The 21,795-nt window shown below is 42.4% G+C and overlaps 1 long non-coding RNA gene across 1 annotated transcript in view; it reads left to right on the forward strand.

Moving 5' to 3' along the window:
* The window catches only part of LOC309538945, a 115,914-nt gene that overhangs the window by 19,257 nt on the left and 74,862 nt on the right, over positions 1 to 21,795 (forward strand). The window lies entirely within an intron of this gene.

Consider the following 21,795-nt stretch of genomic DNA (forward strand, 5'->3'; position numbering starts at 1 on the left):
ACGAAACCTTAGTACAGTCATACTTTGGGTTACAGACGCTTCAGGTTGCATTTTTTTGGGTTGCGGACCACCAAAACCCGGAAGTACCAGAACAGGTTACTTCCAGGTTTCAGCGGCCACGCATGCACAGAAGCGCTAAATCATGCTTTGTGCATGCACAGCTGCACTGAATCGCAACCCGCGCGTGTGCAGATGCGCTGCTGCGGGTTGCGAACGCTGCGGGTTGCAAACATGCATCCCGCACGGATCATGTTTGCAAACCAAGCGTCCACTGTACTAGTGATTTGATTGGGTGAAGACTGAGATAAAGGCACAAAGCTTTTCTGTATAAGCATACCCTACAACATTTTTCCAATGAAATTAGGGACAACATTAATAATAATAATAATAATAATAATAATAATAATAATAATATACCCCACCTGTCTGTCTGACTGGGTTGCCCCAGCCACTCTAGGCAGCTTCCAACTTATATGAAAACATAATAAAACATTAAAAAAACTTTCTAATACAGGGCTGCCTTCAGATGTTTTCTAATGGTTGTTGTTGTTGCTGCTGCTGCTGCTGCTGCTGCTGCTGCTGCTGCTGCTGCTAGAATTTATATACCGCTCTATACCCGCAGGACTCAGGGCAGTGCACAGGTTGTATAGTTACTTACCTCTTTGTCTTTGAGGTCACATAACTCCATATCCTCCAACATTTCTCCCATGAAAATAGGGATGTCCTAAGGAAAAGTGGGACATTATTGGATCCAGTCAGAAAGTGGGAAGGGTTCTGTAAGTCGGGGACTGTCCCTGGAAAATAGGAACACTTGGAGGGTCTGTATAAGGTTTTAAGAGGGAGAAAGCAAAGAATCAGAGCTGTTTCTATTTGTTTAGCTCTGGTTGCCCACAGCCGCTTCAAAAAGCAGAGAAGAGTAAGTGAGCCCCAGACATACTGTATACTGAAGACACTACTTCATTAGATGTGGTGCCTTCTAACTATTGTCCTTGGTTAGTATTCTCTGCTGCTTTGAAAGGATGTGTATGCCATTATTGCATTTTATTTCTCCAGCCAGTAGCGCTGCAATTACAAGGGACCTTCATTACCAAAGTTGTATCAAGCACAAAGACTTCAAAGAAGCTGCAAGAGAAGCTCTCACAGAGCGGTGAGTTCACAGGATGATGCTTTGAACTTCCTTTATGTCTTGAACAGGAAAAAAGTGTCAGTTGAACAGAAGACGTCATATGCAGGAGCTGTAGAGGAAAATACAACAAAAACTGTACTCTGTGATATCAACCATTGTTTGGTGTGAGTCACATGACCTTGTGCTTCATTGACGCCACAGGTAAAATGATAGACCTCTTGCAGTTTCACGTTGAGGCAGGGGATGAAATATTGGGGCACACAATGCAAAGTATACCTCTTCAAGAATGCAGAACGAGTGGATAATGTTGTGTGGCCAAATTTTGAGGGAAGATAATGTTGAAAGCTGATGCCTCCATGAGATTCTCAGATTTAGCAGGTGAAACAGCAGATATTTCTGGCATAGAAAAACTGCTTCTAGGTGTAAGATTTGTGGAAGAAGCTGACGGGTATATGAGGAATTCCTTGGGTTCATTTCAATCTCAGACTAAACTGCCAACACAATTTTATCTGCTTGTTCTGATTTTGGAGTAGATTTCAATAAATCAGTTGGATGAGGATACAATGGTTGTTCAGCTATGGCCCAGAAAACAAGGTGGGGTTCAAGCACAAATGAGGGCATTCTATCCTCATGCAACCTTTGTCTGTGGCTCATCCCATAGACTTAATCTCACTGTAAATGATCTGAACAGTGTAGATGATGTGTGGTGTACAGTTGGCACAATTAAAACCGTCATCCTTTTTTCCATGAGACTGTCCAAACACAACATCTAATATCCAACACGCCAATGCTATGTGGAACATGGTGGACTCAAAAATACAAGAACATCCATGTGTTTGCAAAAAAAAAGTACAGATGTATCATCTCACAACTGATGCAATTAGCTGGATCAAGGGAAATGATGGCAAAGACAGCTTTTGGACCACTTGTTGTGTGCGTTGCAGATTTGAGCTTTTACTGTTTCTCTCGGAATCAGAAGGAAATATTATTTGATGCTGGAGTCTGCAAACTATGATGTGAGATGTAATGGAAATGAAAGCACATATATGAGAGTTGCTGAGAATGCTGGAACAACATGGGGAACTTAGTGAGGAGACCTTTAGCACAATAATAGAAGAGTGCAAGAAGCTGGCAGATGAAGCTGGCAGATGAACGATCTAGACACACCATGCACAACAGAAAATGTGCAAATCATCCCTACCAATCCACAGAAGAGTTATACTGGTGGTCCAGCTATGTTCCCTACCTGGATTCACTTATAACCTCACTGAGGATTCATTTCTGTTCTGTTTCCAGTTTGTTGAAACTACGTCCATGTCAGATGTGCCGCAGTGGAGAAGAAGACTTTCAAGCCCACATCAATTCCATCAAGAAATGTTACTAGCTTCAAAACTTGGGGAATGAATCTGTTACTTAGTATGAGCTGTGGAGGAAAAGACCTGCCAAAGAAATACACACATTATTGTTGCTCGTAAGGCAACACAGGCCTTAATGAACTATTGGACCACACCAAACTGTTCCCTGCAATTAAAATGGCTATCCAATTTCCCTCCCAGTTACAATTAGCATTTTGCACAGGGTGAAGACATGATTGTCTGAAGATCGTGTATGTTGAGTGTTCATAGTGAAAAATGGAAGACCTATCCCAAGGAGAAACTTCTAAAAGAAGTTATCAACCATTTTGGCCAAGATCCCCCAAGATCCCCATTTTTTGTTTAAAGAATGACCCACTTTGCACTGTATTTTCATGAGAACATACAATGAGCCTGCTGTATTAGCTTTAGGTGAAGTTTAAAGTAGTTCTTGTACAGAACCCTTGAAATCTCAGGGTCAATGGATAGGGGACCCTATTAAGGCATTAGTCTTAAGATATGAGGAGGAGGAATAGGGATGAGGGTGCTTGCTCTGTCTCCCTGTCACTGATCAGAAACGGAATGGTGAACTTCTGGAGCAAGGAGCCTCCTAAACTCATGTAAGTTCCTCATCCAATGCAGAATGTGGATTCTACGTTGTGAGTTACTCCTATATAGGTGAGTATGAGAGCTGCTCCCAAGGCATTTTTTTCCCCAGCTGGAGCTCACAGGAGCTCAGCTCTGGTACCTCTCTGGTGGGTGCCATTGCCATTCTAAGAGAATGAGGGAGAAGTTTGTGGTGAGCTCCAGAACCTCATTTTCTAAAAAATAAATAAAAATAGCACTGGTTACTTCTATATACATGAGTATTTAAGGTTACAACCTTATTTGCAAGTAGGCTCCTTAGACATCAGCGCAACTTACTGCTGAGCAAGCATACTGCAAGTTTCCAATCCTGAACACATTTGCCAAGAAGTTAAGTCCTATTTGCTGAGGGGAGTTTTCTTCTTCAGTATATATGTTCATTCAGCTGCAGGCAGTGATGAGTGCCGGTGTTGACATTCTCTTAAAATGCTGTTTGTCAGACCCATGAAATGAATCTACGCCACGGAGCTATCATGGGAACGTTTTCAACATTTTTCTATATTCCACAGAGCACATCATTCTCCTTCTAAGACACAATCTAGCAGGAAGTCCTCCAGCACGAGCACCGTTCCAATGAATGGCTGCCACAACAGAGCATTCATGTTCTTGCACTTCTCCCATTGATTGTAAAGGGGCTTGCAGTGGGATCGACTGCTGATGCATGCCCAAAGCAGGCTGTATTTTTGTGAAGGCTTTCCAACAGAGCTGTGCTCGCTCTCCGCTCCACAGTATGTGTTCTACTCAGTCCGTCCTTTGCATTGGTTCCACCAGAACGTGCATTACAAGCAATTCTCAAAGCAACAGCTCCACCCTTTGTTTGTGAAGAACAATGCAGAATTTACAGTGCATCAAACCACAGAAGAAGAAAGAGCGCACTTCAGAATGACATTTGCTGTTATTTCTATTGATATTCTGCTACTTGCCATGGGCTAAGAGAGTATTATATGCTTCTCTGCTTCCCTAGGTAGTGAGAAATTCAAGGGATAGGACTATTGCATTGGATGCTGAAAGTATCTTTGCAATGTTTACTGCATTTTTAGAAGTACAAAAAGGTAAATGTAATTAATGATGTAATTCTTTTGTTGGTCGCAATGCAGATACGATACAATAATCTTTATTGTCATCTGTCCCATACAGAACAACGAAATTGAAAAAAATCTACATAAGACATTAAAAACCAACAAGCTTGCTATCCCAGCTATCCCAACCTGGTTAGCCCCTAAAAACTCTGATACCCCATTTTTAAATACAATATACTCCCATAGAGACTCCTTACACTGCGTTTAAAATCAAAATCTCATTTGGATAGAAGCTGTTTCTCAGGCGGCTAGTCCTAGTCTTAATAACCCTGTACCTTCTTCCAGAAGGCAGAAGCTGAAAGAGATCATTTCTGGGGTGTGCACTATCCTTCACTATCTCTGCAGCTTTCTTATAGCACCTGGAAGCATAGATTTGATCCAAGGTGGGAAGAGTGCACCCAATTATTCTCTCCGCAGTCTTTACAACCCTGGACAGCATTGTTTTTTCCCTGACCGTGCAGCTCCCTAACCACACATAGAGACCATAAGTTAATATATTCTCAACAGTACAATGGTAAAATGCCATCATTATGATTCAAGGGATTGATCACTATTTTTAACTCTTTCTGATCTGGTGGTCCTTTAGCTTTTCAAAAATCACAGAAGACCTTTCTGGTGGTAAGAGCTGTTTGACAGTGGAACCGACTCCCAAGGTGGTGGGCTCTCCATCTTTGGAGGTTTTTAAGCAGAGCTTGGATGGCTATCTGTCATGCGTGCTTTAGTTAAGATTCCTGCATTTCAAGGGGTTGGACTAGATGACTCTCAGTGTCCCATCCAACTCAGCAATTCTATGATTCTATGAACGTTATTAGGGACACAGGTGGTGCTGTGGGTTAAACCACAGAGCCTAGGACTTGCCGATCAGAAGGTTGGTGGTTCGAATCCCCGCGACAGGGTGAGCTCCCGTTGCTCGGTCCCAGCTCCTGCCAACCTAGCAGTTCGAAAGCACGTCAAAGTGCAAGTAGATAAATAGGTACCGCTCCAGCAGGAAGGTAAACAGTGTTTCCGTGCACTGCTCTGGTTCGCCAGAAGCCATGCTGGCCACATGACCCGGAAGCTGTACGCCGGCTCCCTCGGCCAATAAAGCGAGATGAGCGCCACAACCCCAGAGTCAGCCACGACTGGACCTAATGGTCAGGGGTCCCTTTACCTTTATGAACTTTAAACATTATTGTTTACTTTTTTATGATGATTTCGGAACTGGCTGAAAACTCAAGGAGCCGGAAATTGTCAATTCAAGTATGCACCTTGCCTTAGGGTTCAAGTGAGAATGAGGACCCCATCACCACCCTTGGAGTTGCTGCTGTTTGTCATTTTTTCTTATTAGCAGTCAAGAAAATGAGTGACCCACCACAGACACACACACACACACACACACACAAATAAAAACTGAGTTCATATGGGATTCAAGGCATGTGCTTATGATTCTGCCCCCTTCCCAAACACTTTCTCCAGAAAAAAGAAAAAAATTGTTTTTGCATGGATCAATCAAGAAAAGTAATAAATATGAACAGGGTGATAGGGAAACGAACTGCGTATTATAATGCAATAAATAATGTCATAGTGTTACAGTGGTACCTCGGGTTAAGTACTTAATTCGTTCCGGAGGTCCGTTCTTAACCTGAAACTGTTCTTAACCTGAAGCACCACTTTAGATAATGGGGCCTCCTGCTGCTGCTGCACCGCCGGAGCACGATTTCTGTTCTCATCCTGAAGCAAAGTTCTTAACCCGAGGTACTATTTCTGGGTTAGTGGAGTCTGTAACCTTAAGTGTATGTAACCTGAAGCGTATGTAACCCAAGGTACCACTGTATTACAAAAATATATGCATCAGCTGCACATTTTAACACTCAAACAGTCCATTTTTGGGTTACATTAATAAATATAATAGGTTCACATTAAGTCCCAATGGCTGCACTTTCTGTGTGTTTGGCTAAATCACAGGGAGCAAAAAAGAGAAGATAAAGAGGTCAACAATAAAACAACAATTAAACAATGGATGTTAATGGTGGTTAACGGCTAATAATCACCTTAACAGCAAATCAATGAGACCAAAGCTAACACCACATTTCAGCAGTACTTAGTTAGCAAACAGTTAAGATGAAACATCGATGATGATAGCAACTGACTAAATTTTATCATAACAAATATGTTTTACAAATATAAAGACACTCTCAGGGAATTCTGCAGAAAGTCACTGCAAGCAAGTCCTTTTTGCAAAGAGAGTGAACAAATGCACTAGAGTCCAGCTCAAATCTCAGTCCACTTGTGGAGATTTCTGCCACCATCCTTAAAATGGAAGCAAACAAACACTTCTATAAGTAGCGCAGCTGCTTATCCTGTACCAGATCTTCAAAGACAGCAACTGCATCTCAAGACTCCTTCAGCTTCAGGATCACAGCAGGGGTAGAGGAGGGAATTTAATCTCCTCCCTGCCAAAGGCCCTGGGGGGAAACCCACCTATGAAAGTTGTTTGTATCATAAAGAAGCATCCCTCTTGTGCATGTGGCAATTTTGATAATCTGCTCACTCTACTCCCAAGCTGATGCTATTTTCATTTTCTTTAAAACCTGAAGGTTAAACACAAAGATGCATTTTACACCATGTCTTGCTTGGCCCTCAGAGTCTAGTTCTACAGGCAAATAACCCATTCATTTTGGCCCAGTTCTCCAATCTGTTATGGTCATTTTGAACCCAAATTCTGCCTTCTGCGGCATTAGCTACCCTTCCCAGTTTGGCATCATCTGCAAATTTGATGAACTTCCCTTCAATTCCTTCATCCAAGTCATTTATAAAGATGTCGAACAACAACAGGCCCAGGACAGAACCCCGTGGCACCCCACTTGCTACTTTTTCCCAGGATGATGAGGAACCATTAGCAAGCACTCCATGGGTTCGGTCAGTCAACCAGCGACAAATCTTCCTAGCAGTTACCTTGTCCAGCCCACGTTTTACCGGCTTCTCTGCAAGAAGATCATGGGGGACTTTGTCAAATGCCTTACTGAAATCAAGATACACTATGTCCACAGCGTTCCCCTGATCCACCAAACTTGTAACTCTATCAAAAAAGGGGGGGGAGAGAAATGAGATTCCTCTGGCATGACTTGTTTTTGAGAAACCCATGCTGGGTCTTAGTAATCACAGCATCCTTTTCTAAGTGCTCACAGACCGACTGTCAAATTACCTGTTCCAGGAGCCTTCCTGGTATTGATGTCAACAGAGCCGTCTTTCTCATACAGCTTAGTGGCGCGCTGCGCCCCAGCACCGCCTTCTCAGGGGCGCCCCAGCGAGTGGGGGAGCTGTGCTGCTCTACCAGTGTCCTCCCCTTTCCCTGCACGCCCGGGCTTGCAGCTTGCCTCCCAAGCCTCCTGTGCAAGGCAGGAGCGCGGGAGGAGAGCCCCGAACCAGTAGCTAAGTTCCTCTATTTGATTTTTTGTCGCCAAAGTATGCTACAGGATCCTGCCCTTGCTGGAAACCCACAGAGATGAGGTGGATTGCTTGCCTCTTCTGCCCTTTGGCGGGTGACTGTGCCGTTGGGGTGGCGACGAGATTGCACTGGCCTATCTCTTCTGAATGTATTCTGAATGTTCTTATGTGATGCCAATAAAGGTTACTTGACTTGACTTGAGAGCCCCAAAGAGGCGGGTGGGAACAGTTTTGACAGGGAAGCTGGAGCCTCTCCCAGCAGCTCCCTGTCAAAGTTCCCCACCAGCAAGCGAGGAGAAGGGAACTCCAAAACATTTGCAAAGACTCTGTGTTTTTTTAATATTTTTATTATTAAAGATTTTATTGTTTTACAGAATTATGTGTAATGTCTCTTCTATTTTTTCCATGTAACATTTTTACAAATCCGTTTCATTTGTTGAGACATTGGGGGAGAAAAAAAAGGGGTGGAGGGGGGAAGATGGGTGGGGGTGGGGTCGGGTTGCGATGTTTCTATTTTGCTTAATGTATGTAGGGTTTGGTGTCAGCGTTGCTCGTGCTGTTCATTTGTGTTCCTTTGGTGGTGAGAGAGGTTGGGGTTGGTTGGTTGTGATAGGCTGTGGTGATCTTTGTTTTCGTGTGTGAGTGGGGTGGGTGAGTGTTTTGGATCAGGTTAGCCATATTTATTTGTATGCTGTTGGTGGATTATTGTCATTGTCTTGTTGAGCTGTGTATGTGATAAAGGGGAGCCATACCGGGGTGAAGGCGTCTTCTTCTGTTTGTCCCCGTGTCATTTTCAGTTTGTTGGTTAATTTTTCTAGTAGGGCTGCTTCCCATACTGTTTCGTACCATTGGTCCATGCTTACTCCTGACAGGTCTCTCCAGGACTCTCCTCCTCTTCACTCAGGGGTAGAAAGAGCCGCTTTGGCTGCTGCCCCCTGCGACTCAATCCATGCTCGTTTCTGGAGACCAAACTGAGCTCTGACCGAAATAATTATTTCATGGGGTCTGCCCAAGGCGTTTTGCTTCCCCCACCACCACCACAGACCCGGCCTTAGCTGTGCCCAAGTGCACTTTTATTTCTCCCTTTAAGTAGCGTTGCGAAATGCAGTGGGCTGCACACACACACCCCATACACTGCATGTGTGGTCATGAGTGAGGACAATCTGCTACTGTTGCACCGCACCCACCCACCCACTCACTCACTTTGAGGGGATCAAGGAAGACTGCGTGGGCGGGAGGGGCGACGCTATTACTGCCCAGCTCAGCTTCCTGACCACCCCCCTCCTCTCCTCTCCGTCGGTGGGTTAAATGCCCTCTCCTTCCTGCTTTCCTCTCTCCCACTTTCTCTCTCTCTTTTTATCCAGTAAAGGAAGGGGTAGGTTTCCCCCACCCCCAGCTCTTGCCTCTCCTTCCCTGTAGTGAAATCTTGTTGAATTCCCAAGTGCAGGTCAACAACTCTGGGGGACCTTAAAAAGGGTCAACAACTTTGGGGTCCCCACCCCTTAAAAAGGTCGACAACTCTGGGAAACCTGGGGGGAGGAGGGGCACCGGAGGGATCTTTGCACCACGGCGTCGGATATGCTTAAGACGGCTCTGGATGTCAAGCCGACCAGTTGCTAGTTAACTGGATATGGTTTTTTCCTCTTTTTGAAGATAGGAACATTTTTCCATCTCCAGTTTGCAGGGACCTCACCTGTTCTCCACGAATTCTCAAATATTATAGACAGAAGGTCTTATATTACATGTGCAAGCTCCTTTAGTACCCTTGGGTCCAGCTCATCAGGCCCTGGAGATTTGAATTCATTTAAGGCAGCTAGGTGTTCCCTTACCACATCGCCTATCTTGGGCTGTAGCTCCTTCCTTGCATCATTTATTCTGTTGTCACCAGGTTGGGCACTGCTAACTGTAACCATAACTCTAACTCTAACCTCCCTATGTCACTTGTTTTGGGTTTAGTTTGTTGTATCTGAAGTTCATAAGCATAGCCTATTCCTGAACTCAGCCATAAGATGTTCGACAAAAGTTGCTCAGGCATTTTGAAAGAACTCCCCCCTTTTTCACCTACTGACGAATGTTATCAAACTCCATTTTTCAGACACCCCAGACTTTTAAAACTTATGCTAAGCTGATTGACCAAGTATTTCCAAGCAAATACTATGGATTTGGATAGGCATATCTGAAATTCCTGCAGCATTAAGTCTGTTAATGTCAGTGGGTTAATGCGGACTAAAACTAAGTTGCCCACAACCCTGGCTTTCTATTTACAAAACACACAATAGCTACCTAGGCCTTCTGCAAGGTCAGGTTATTTGTCCAGTTAGGCCAGCGTTGTCTAGCCTAGATGATTCTCTAGGGTCTGAGGCAAAGAAAGGCATTTCCCAGCATCTGTAAGCTGATGCTTTTAATTGGTTGCATGTGCCAATTTACTTAGCCCCTGGGCTATGGTTCCTCCACACATACTGTCTCTATGTCTTAAATAAGGTACCTATGTTTTCTTGCTTTTGTAGCAGATATTATAACTTTGCTGGCATACGCAGAGTTTGAAATTTCCGAGGGAGTAATCCTATACACAAGAAGCCATCAAAAAGCAAGCAGGTGTTAAGTTAAAATTACACCAGAACCAAACTCTGTTCACAGCAGGGCTACCGCTGGCAAAGCCAGCCAAAGAGGAAGGATGCCTTTATCTGGTCCTAAACATTTCAGACATTTTAAGTGTGTCATTATGGGACATTTAGGGAGCAGTTCTGTGCTTAGAAAGCTGGTGTAAGTTACACCATCATTTTTGCCAGCTAAATTTACAGCACGTTGCCAGCTCAGGTGACTGAGCTGGGTGGGATGGTTTTAACAGGGATGAGGTTTTAACCTGGGTGGGTGCTGTTTTGTTTGGAGGGTGGGGTTGTTTTAAATTCTTGTTAAATGTTGTATGTTCATTTGGATCAATACCATGTTGGCAAATGCTAATGTTGTAGATGTGGGGACTGAAGTGCCAGTTTCTGCATGAAGCTAAAACCATGGATTACCTTTTAAACTGGTCCATAATTGGTCCATAACCCTGTTCTCCGTTTATGTTATGTACTGAAGTTCTCACCCTGGGCCAGCAGGGGGATACTGTAGATAGTTTTCACTCAGGTCCACATATGAAAATAAGGGATTGAAAGTGACGTTCAGTGATTGGATAGTTACAGAAAATGGTTACTGTTGCGTTGTACTGGAGCTCTATATAAGCAGGCTGGCTGAACCCTTCTGTTCTGGCCTGTGAATAAACAAGAGCTGTTTGAAGAATTGCTGTGTCGTCTGATATGTTCACCCACAACTTAACAGTTTACCTGAGAATAAGCCCTATTGAACTCAGTGGGACCTAATTCTGAGTAGACAGGTGCAGGATTGTGCTGTTAGACATTTACAACCACATGTGGTCAGCTGTAGGAACTCGGGAAACATTTGTGTTCTCCATTGTTTTCTACATCAAAAGGTATGTTATATTCTGCATTAGATCTCATTTCCCAGTCCAGGCCCTAAGTGTTACCGTATCCACACATGGGTAGTCCATGTTAATTTTAGTAGTTATAAGGGAGTTACTGTCTTAACAGCTAAGAGGCATACCAGGAATTAACATGACTGTCTCAATGCAGAGTTGTTAATTGGTTATCTAGCTGATCATCTCCCTCATAACTGATTGATCCACTTATTTTTAAGTAAATTCACACATCTATGAAAGTTCAATTTAGACATTCCTGAGGCCACTGGAGAGAGTGTGAGAACCTACAAATTTAATACACAAAAGCTAGCATTCATTACAACAATTTAGGAAATGTCACCTCTGATATTATTCTTTTGCGGTTGCAAAGGCTTCAGATCAAAAGATAAAAGCCACAATCCAACACAGAAATGGGCATGCTAAAAGCCTATGAAATAAATTAACTTACAGCTCAAGCCCTCCTTGCCTACTCAAAAGCCCCACTGATTTCAAGAGGGCTTACTCCAAGGTAAATGGATATTAAGATGTGGCATTAAGCAAGACAGACTCTGTGTTCCTTTGTGTCTTACAATCTCACTAAACCTGCACTCCTAAACTCACTCACTAGTGAGTAACATCCATTGAGCATAGTGGGTGGGACTTATTTTTGAGCAAAGATGCACAGGACTGCACTGTGAAGCTATCAGTTCAGCTAATTTTTTTTTATTTTTTAAAAGATATTTATTGAAATTTTACAGACAATAAAAAGTTACAAGATTAAAAATAAAAAATAAAAAAGAATAACAATAATAAAAGAAAAAGAGATACAAAAATAGAAAGACAAAACACATAAAAAGTAAGAAAAAAATAAAAAGAAATCAATATTTTCATGTCTTAAATTTCATTTACTTGTTTCCTGACCTCCTCACACACCCCTTTTTGTATTCCAGTTCACATAGTTAATTCAGCAAATCCTTACCCTCTATCATTTATCTTTACTCAATATCTTAACCTATTATAACTATATATTTTAAACCATTATCAATCCGTATTCACATATTCTTGTTAATCTTTTTACCAATACTGCTTATTTTCAATCCAACATCCCTTTAACATTCATTAATTTTACAGTATTTCTGCAAGTAGTCTTTAAATTTATTCCAGTCTTCTTCCACCACCTCTTCTCCCTGATCTCGGATTCTGCCAGTCATTTCTGCCAATTCCATGTATTCCATCACCTTCACCTGCCATTCTTCCAGTGTGGGTAAATCTTGTGTCTTCCAATACTTTGCAATCAATATTCTTGCTGCTGTTGTTGCATACATAAAAAAAGTTCTGTCCTTCTTTGGCACCAATTGGCCAACTATGCCCAAGAGGAAGGCTTCTGGTTTCTTCAGGAAGGTATATTTAAGTACCTTTTTCATTTCATTATAGATCATCTCCCAGAAAGCCTTAATCTTTGGGCACGTCCACCAGAGGTGAAAGAATGTACCTTCAGTTTCTTTACATTTCCAACATTTATTATCAGGCAAGTGATAGATTTTTGCAAGCTTGACTGGTGTCATGTACCACCTATATATCATTTTCATAATATTCTCCCTTAAGGCATTACATGCCGTAAACTTCATACCAGTGTTTCACAACTGTTCCCAGTCAGCACTTATGTTATGCCCAACATCTTGTGCCCATTTAATCATAGCAGATTTAACCGTTTCATCCTGAGTGTTCCATTTTAACAGCAAGTTATACATTCTTGAAAGTGTCTTAGTTTTGGGATCTAACAATTCTGTTTCCAACTTTGATTTTTCCACCTGGAAGCCAATTTTTTTATCCAAATTATATACCTCTCTTATTTGGTAATAATGAAGCCAATCTCACACTCTATCTTTTAGCAGTTCAGCTAATTTAAGCTTGCACCCCAACTTCCAATACATTTCAAAGTTTAGAAAACCTGTGGGGGTTTTTTGCCTCTGGCTGTGCTCCAAATGGTTCCAAATTCTGAGCTAACTAGAAGTGCATTCTGCGCTCAGAATAAATAAAACGCTTCCCCTTGTTAGGATAAACAAACAACCAAATCACCTCTTAACCTCCTTAAGCCCCCCATCAGAGCCAAGTCCTTGAGCTTTTCTCTCTACAGCTGATTTGATGCTCTCTAACATGCTGCAAACTCCTTTATCAAAAGGCTCAAGGGACGTGGCTTCTTGTCAGATAAAGCAGTGTTTGGTTGATGGAACTGCAGACAGCTGTCAACTGTCATCCTTCAAAGTTCTGCAAGCCCCAGCAGCCCTTTATTATACTACAGGCTGCAAGTTTCAACATTTAATCTAACTGCATTTTATAGAGCAGGGGGTGTTTTCTGCTTTAAAGGTGACTGGAATCCAGCTCAAATAACAGTAATCTTTGAGATTCCCTATTAAAATGTTTGGGTAAGGGTTTGAAAAAAAAATGGATGTGTTGCACAAGTCGGTCATTCTGATCATTGCCAACTGTAATGTTGCAGTCTGGTCAAGCAAAGCATGATTGCCACCTGCAAAGGAAACGGCTTATACACACCTGCTTTTATCTGGTGAGGGAAATTCCAGGCAAGTTGAAATCTCAAGCTGCTAGATCTCAACAAGTAAATTTCCCCGCTTCTCTGCATCGTTATTCCTTTACTATTGAGCAAAGACCAGTATTCTCTCATCAACACAACAACAGTTGTGGATATACAACTAAGATGTTCGTCTGCTTATGCCCTTCTTCGTTGAACCCAAAGGTTTACAACCTGTGGTTGTGGCAAGCTCAGAAGGACTGAAAAGCAGCTGGGAGAGACGTCAACAGCCTTCAGATGAAAATAGGGACATTTCTCATGCCCTGCAAACTGACCCTTCTCAAACCCCCCATTTTTGTCCCCGCTCCTCCCTGCAGAGCATTTCCTATCAGAAGAAGGGCCACCTCCATACAAATATATCTTAATTCCAATTTTATTTCATTTTATTCTTTGGCAAATCTATAAAAAGAAAAACACACCCCAGTAAATAAATTTTAGAAAGGGGCAAGATTTGACGTGGACACACAAAACATTAAAAGGCGGGGGGGGGGGAGAGACTCCTTTGGTTTTACAAAATCAAAGTGCCCAGTCCCAGTTCACAATCTTGCATCTCGATTCTGGACTAACTGATGTTTCTGAATCATTTCCCTCCTCTGTTTCCCAATTTAATATTTTCTTGAATTTCAAAAGTTTTTACATATTAACTTCAACTCCAGTATTAATTCCCTTTGACATTTTGATTTCCCACCCTTACCTCCATGGTGTTTTTGTTCCCATGCTTATTCCTACTGTGGGATGTGATCCATGAAGGGCAGTCAAGTACAACATTCCTTGTAATGCTAGAAAAGACATGCGAGGGAATGTTTGGTCCAGCCAGTCAAAACTTCCAGTTCCTCCTGGCTGGAGCATCCTTCCTTATGCATGTGATGAAAGATGGGTGTGACCTAACCTGTCCAGGTAACAAAAGGATGAGTCATGCAGCACACTTCCCTCCTTTTGACTTCCTTCTTTGTTGGACCAGCTTTTAGGTAGGACTGCAAAAGCACTGGGATTATTCCCCCATATGGGGTAGATCCACATGTACATATTTGTAACTAAGTTTGCCTTCAGGAATCCAACTGTGAACTGATGTGAGTAAACTTCTTTTATTGTCTTTGAATAAGATTGTGGTGTCTTCCTTCTTTTAAGAGGGATTCAAGGGAGCTTACCAAGAATGTACAATTCAATCTGAGACAGACTGAATTGTATAATAGTGAGAGGCTCACACAAGCATGCAACCAGCTATCTGATGTGCATGTAAAAAGGGAAATGTAAACTTTGCTAAGTTTAGGAAGGATATTAATAAACAATATATCCTCTCCTGCCACCCTGAACATTCCCACACCTACTGCATTAGACATTATACATTTATCCAATACATAACCTTTCTTACATTTATCATCATTTTGTTTTGGCTGCTCATACTTCGAATCCTGATCGCGACTCCATCTGACTGTGATATTTTCTCAGATAGTTCATAATGGGTTTCCGCTCTTTGCTTTGATCTCTTAACTGTTGTTGTGCTGTCAGCTTTGCCATTTCTGCAAACTCTATTAGTTTTAATATCTGTTCTTACTTAGCTGGAACTTCTCTTTCTTTCCCTTTCTAACTGCTATTTTTGCGTACATAAATGATTTTACTGTCTTCTTTGGGACATCTGTCCCTATTATCCTGAAGGAGCGTCTCCCCTCCATCCAGTCTGGATACTGAGGTCCAGCTCTGAGGGCCTTCTGGAGGTTCCCTCTCTGTGAAAAGTGAGTTTACAGGGAACCAGGCAAAGGGCCTTCTTGGTAGTAGCACCCATCCTGTGGAAAGCCCTCCCATCTGATGTCAAGGAGATAAGAAACTATACAACCTTCCGAAGACATTTGAAGGTAACCCTGTACAGTGGTACCTCGGGTTAAGTACTTAATTCATTCCGGAGGTCCGTTCTTAACCTGAAACTGTTCTTACCCTGAAGCACCACTTTAGCTAATGGGGCCTCCTGCTGCCGTCGCACCACCGGAGCACGATTTCTGTTCTCATCCTGAAGCAAAGTTCTTAACCTGAAGCATTATTTCTGGGTTAGCGGAGTCTGTAACCTGAAGTGTATGTAACCTGAAGTGTATGTAACCTGAGGTACCACTGTATAGGGAAGTTTTTAATGTTTAATATTTTATTATGGTTTTGTTATATGTTGGCAGGTGCCCAGAATGGCTAGGGCAACCCAGTCAGATGGGTGGGGTACAATTATTATTATTATTATTATTATTATTATTATTATTATTATTATTATTATCTCTAAAAGAAAAGCTTTGGGGTTGGGGGAGAATAACCAATTTTAACATCTTTTTCATTTCATTATGTATCATTTCCCCAAACCCTTTAGCTTTTCCTCTGAATCATTTTCAGAGGCAGCTCCGCATACAAAAGCACATCGTACTAATATCTGCAGTAAGTTCCCAGTGTGTTGTCCTGTTGCCCTCCAGATGTTTTGGACTACAATGCCCCTCAGCCCCAGTCAGCATGTGCCCCAGGTGGGTGAAGCCAGGCTAAACTGATGGAAGGTGCTCAGAGCTATAATTGCCATCTGTGCCTGTAGTCAGAATGAGAGTATCCTGAAACTGGGAGCCTGATCCTGTTTAGAGGAAGTGCATCCACCTCCAGAATAAAATGAAAACCTCTGAACTGAGCAGAAAAACCACACACCAATAATATAGTACCACCTCCTTTTCCAGATCAAGTTTCAGATTACGGGGCCTCATCCATCCTAATGACTGCTTAAGGTACTAATTTAGATAACACTCACTTGTCCCTTGATTAGGAGGACAGGTGTATATTGGTGGCAACCCAACCCAACTACCTGAATGTCCTCAATCCAAGTATCAGTGGTTTCAAGTAGATGTTGAAGAGCATGGTGGTCATCCCATCAGGTGCACAAAATGGCCTGTCCCCATCCAATGTTGACTGGAAGGAGGCATGGCCAAAGCACTGACTCATGCAGAGACACAGCAGAGAGCATCTCTTCTGCAAGTCAATACTTTGGGCTCACAGGAGTTTTGAATAATGTCATTACTTTATTTCCTGAAGCACACTACAGTGGTACCTCGGGTTACATACGCTTCAGGTTACATATGCTTCAGGTTACAGGCTCCGCTAACTCAGAAATAGTGCTTCAGGTTAAGAACTTTGCTTTAGGATGAGAACAGAAATTGTGCTCCGGCAGCGCGGCGGCAGCAGGAGGCCCCATTAGCTAAAGTGGGGCTTCAGGTTAAGAACAGTTTCAGGTTAAGTACGGAGCTCCAGAACCAGTGTACCAGTGTAACAGATCCCTAGTGGCACACTGGGAATTAGCAAAGCAAATACGAAAGGTGGTTTGATCGTTTTGGGGGGCATAAAAGATTATTGCTATCTTGCTTTTTTAATATAGAAATAACGACAGGTGCATATGAACTCCCTGTCTTGAAATGGTTAATAGTATTGTGTAAGCATTTCCCATACAGCATTGACATATAACTGTACAGTTTTGATTACACACACACACACACACACACAGAGCTCAAACAACTCAAGGCAAGCTGTCAGTCAGGTGGATATTAGCCTAAGGGCTTATTTAAGGTATATAGGAAAGAAAACAGGAAGAGGTTTAGGTTTTGGGTGGTTGATAATCTCTCCTGGTTCTCTTCCACTAGAGCTTGAAGGACTGGTAGGAGTTCAATACATGTTGAAACAAATTGTGGTCCCTTTTGTGAATGATGCCGTTATTTGTACAGGCTGCCCTACATGACCCAATCAATTCGGCAGTGCAATAAACACCAATGGCTTACTAAAGAATTTAACCTGAGAAACACGGCGTCTGAAACAAATGTCATTTGACCTAGATTGGATTTCTCTCTCTCTCTCTCTCTTTGCGTGTTCATTAAAACCGTTTGTGGAGCTCCATTTCCTGAGGCGACTTAGCGGGGGCAGGCTACAGCCCAAAGAAACAGAAAGCGTGTGAAATGTAAACTTTGGGGGATCACACCCTTCATATTTCCACATGCTATTAGAGAGAAGCATTCTGTTCTGTACATTGCAACCTTTCGTCTAAATATTATAAATCATTAAGGCATCTTTTGCGTAGATCTTGCTTCCTGTCTTTATTTACAGTGCAGCCCAGTAAGCCCGCCCATGAAGTGACCAGCCTGCGCATATATATGTGTGTGTGTATGTGTATGTATGTATATGTATGTATATGTATACAGGGGCTTATCTTCTCTAATATCCCACTTGATTTCTGCACTGGGTCCACTTGCCTGCATGCGAGTTCATCTTCTTGCCTATGGCTACCAGGCCAGTGCTTAAATGCAAGGCTGGATTAGAGTCCACTTCCTCAGTTGCACGAAGTGTATCCATACCTGCAGCTGAAGAACTTCATGCATCTGATGAAAGAGATCCTACGCCACGAAAGCTTATGCTATAAAGAATGTGTTCATCTTTAAAGTGCCGCAAGACTGTTATATTTAAATAATGTTTTCCTTGTTTAAAAAATGGAGGGAATCAAATTAGATTTAATGAATCTAAAGAAATGCTCTCATCACTGGGTTACAGTCACATTTAGGAAACAGTCAATATTAACAGTTCTGTACATAAATGTGATGATGGGAACACTGTAATAATACGTTTGAGAGAGAAAATAGGCATGTAAAACAGAGAAGCAGCACTGGAAGATCGATGGCATGTAATCATGTGGAAGCACTGGAACGGCTTTGAAAGAGGATCTAATATTTGTTTAACTTCTTAAGAGCCATAATTAAAGTGGGATATGCCAGTAGGCCTCTGAGGAATGATTCCTAGCTCTCTTGACTGATACACTTTAGAAAGCAGCAATTAATAGGCAGCAAGCAAGTTCTTTAATATCCCTGAAACAAAGTAGGATTAAGCAGGATGAAGCAGGGATGGGAGTTTATCTGATTAGTCTAGAGAAGAAAGGAACCAAATCCCCTGGCAGGGCTGCCGGTGTAAATCTGGAGTAACGTCACCGACTTGCCTGGGATTCTTTAGGCCAGATGACCATCAGATTCCATGCATGGTGGGTCAGATAAGTAATGAGTGCAGCAGTCTGGTAGTAAATTACTACTTGCGTTTAGGATTGCCAACTGTAGCACAGCTGCGAGCAACCCTATCCTGACCTCAAAGGCCAGAAGCAGCTGTGTAGAACGAGAGTAGTGAGGGCAGGAGCTACGGGAAAAGGAGATTCGGAAAAGAAGGAACGGACAGAAAGAGCAGCCCAATATCAAGCTGAGCTTCTGCTTGTCTCTGGGTAGGCACAAGGTGCCATAGATTTATGTATAAGCTAAACAAGCTATAGGGATGTGGGTGGCGCTGTGGGTTAAACCACAGAGCCTAGGACTTGCCGATCAGAAGGTTTGAATCCCTGCGACGGGTTGAGCTCCCATTGCTCAGTCCCTGCTCCTGCCAACCTAGCAGTTCGAAAGCATGTCAAAGTGCAAGCAGATAAATAGGTACCACTCCGGAGGGAAGGTAAACGGCGTTTCCGTGTGCTGCTCTAATTCGCCAGAAGCGGCTTAGTCATGACCCGGAAGCTGTACGCCGGCTCCCTCAGCCAATAAAGCGAGAAGAGCACCACAACTCCAGAGTCGGTCACTAATGGTCAGGGGTCCCTTTACCTTTACCTAAACAAGCTATAGCTTAGGGTCTGAGTGGGGCCCCCCCAAAAAAAAAATTAAAGGGGGGAAAAAACTGGATGTACATTTCCAAAATATAAAAAAATTAAACCTACATACAGCAATAGTGTTTTGTGTTGTGTAGGCTCCTATGATGCAAGTAATGGGCCCCGCCTGCTAGCCGGCTCCCTAAACTATCACTGGTTTGCTCATTTCTATATATAGGGTGCCTACATTCTGCCTGGACTGGTTGAATGGCAACATGTGCAAATGGCTTGAGATACCTATTAGGTCCATAAATTACCATACAGCATACAGTGGTATCTCGGTTTATGAAGAGTCCTGTTTACGAACTATTTGGTTTACGAACTTTGCAAAACCAGAAGTAGTGTCCTGGTTGGCGAACTTTACCTCGGTTTACGAACGGAAGCCGAACGGTGGAAGGGCACTGGTGTCAGGAGGCCTCATTAGGGAAAGCACGCCTTGATTTAAGAACAGACTCCCAGAATGGATTAAGTTCATAAACCAAGGTACCACTGTATATTCAACACAAAAACAGTGACAATTTGTTGTTGACAAAGGACAGCTGGACATATAAAGGGCCCCATTACCTTCAGTAGCTTAGAGCCTCATCAAACCTAAATCCAGCCCTGCTGTACACCTTCTAGGTTACCCTATTCATTGCCTCATGTGTCATTTTTATCAACTTGTGCGTTCATTCATTCTTTATGAAATTAATATTGGCTAACGATCAATACATGGAAAGCATTTTAAAACAATGGAACAATAAAAATAGATCGTACTTTAAACCACAAGCCAGGCCACAGCAGCCTTAACAGATCGAAAGCCGTCCTGAGCAAAACACACATTTGCCGTTCTTCTGAAGAATATGGCTGACGCTGAGGTCTATAAGCAGATTCATATCCAGCTCCCCCTTGCAGTCTGCTGCCTCACGGCCTTCACAACTCATATCCCTTTGAAGCGGGGAGTGCGATGGGCTTAATTCTGTTAACGTTTGCCCCGACTTCTCTATGTGTTATGGAATAATCTTTTTAAAAGCTTCCACGATTAATTCAAAGCAATGGCACTGCGTGGCTGAATCCTTTACTGCTGCATGCATGTATCTGAAAGCAAAAGAGAATTAAATAAACGGTGAAGATCATTATGTGTATGAAAGTGAGTTCTGCTGAAGTCAATAGAATTTTAATCCGAAATAGATCTCACTGATCCACCAAGGCAGTTCTGCATGCACAAACAACTGTGCATATGTGTGCAGCTGAAACAGATGCACATTCACTCTGAACTGTGTGCTTGGACCTTCTTTGTGATGCTCATCTTGGCCCAAGGTGGTTCGATATGGTTTTTTGATACATGTAGCATTGCGCCTCCTCCTGTCCAAGGCCACCACATGTCACATGCAACTAGTTGCCCATGAGAAAATGTTTAGAGTAGTAGCTTGTTACCAGTTCAGTAACAACCGTTCTGTGCTATTATATTCGAATCTGTGTGTGTTTTGAATGGTTCCTGTATTCTCTTTGCAACTTTAATTTCTCATTAGGCCACCCTCAGCTACACTGAAGAATTTTAAAGCGTGTACATCTGGACACTTACACAGAGAGAGCATACAATTTTTGCAGCGCATTTCATGTTTGTAAATTATTCTCTTGTTAAAAGGAGGGGAACCTTTTGTGATGTGGGCTCCATTACATTTCCCACTTACTATTAACCTAGAGAGCCCTGAAGGAGCTCCTCTTCCCCCTCTTTCTTACTCAGTTGTATAATAGTGACCTGATGCAATCTGCCTGCAGGGGCAAATACAGTTATCTCTCTCTAAATTAAAATTGTAATTCATTTGGTGCAGTTTACACAAGGCCTCAGCTTTGACACATGCAATTACTATGAACACAGGGCGAACATGATTGCTGGGCGCCACCAGGAATAGAGTTTAATCAGAAAACATGGAGTTGTTCCAACAGATTTATGAGTCCACTACTTGTTATTCTTTTGTGTTCTTGGGGTTCAGATAATTAGATACACTGGTTCTTGCTTCTCAAAAGGCCAGAGAGGGCAAGTCTGATTATTTCTGTGTGTGTGTGTGCATTAAAAATGATTAAATTATATTGCCATCCATCTACAACCTTTTTCTGTTGTTAAAGTGACAAATTCACTCTGTTTATTGCAATGTTAACAAAATATTACAAATCACTCACTTTATAGTATTTGAATATTTCACCCAGTGCGGAAGGGAATTAATTCATTATACAAATTCATGGCCTGAGCCAGGAATATCTGTCATGTGAAAACTGCTAAGTTAGGCATCCATTCCATCCTTTTAATCAGGTATTCTTTAAAAAAGAATACAGATCACAGCTTGCTGTAGTGATATATTTATCAAAGGGTTGGATCCAGACATGGTAAACAGACTCACTAAAAGCAATGAGACTGAAGTCAGTTCTCTCAGTTTCTCATATTTCCAATCTTAAATGATATTCTCCG

This window comes from Podarcis vaucheri (assembly GCF_965113315.1).
Source record: "Podarcis vaucheri genome assembly, chromosome: 8".
Lineage (NCBI taxonomy): Eukaryota > Metazoa > Chordata > Lepidosauria > Squamata > Lacertidae > Podarcis > Podarcis vaucheri.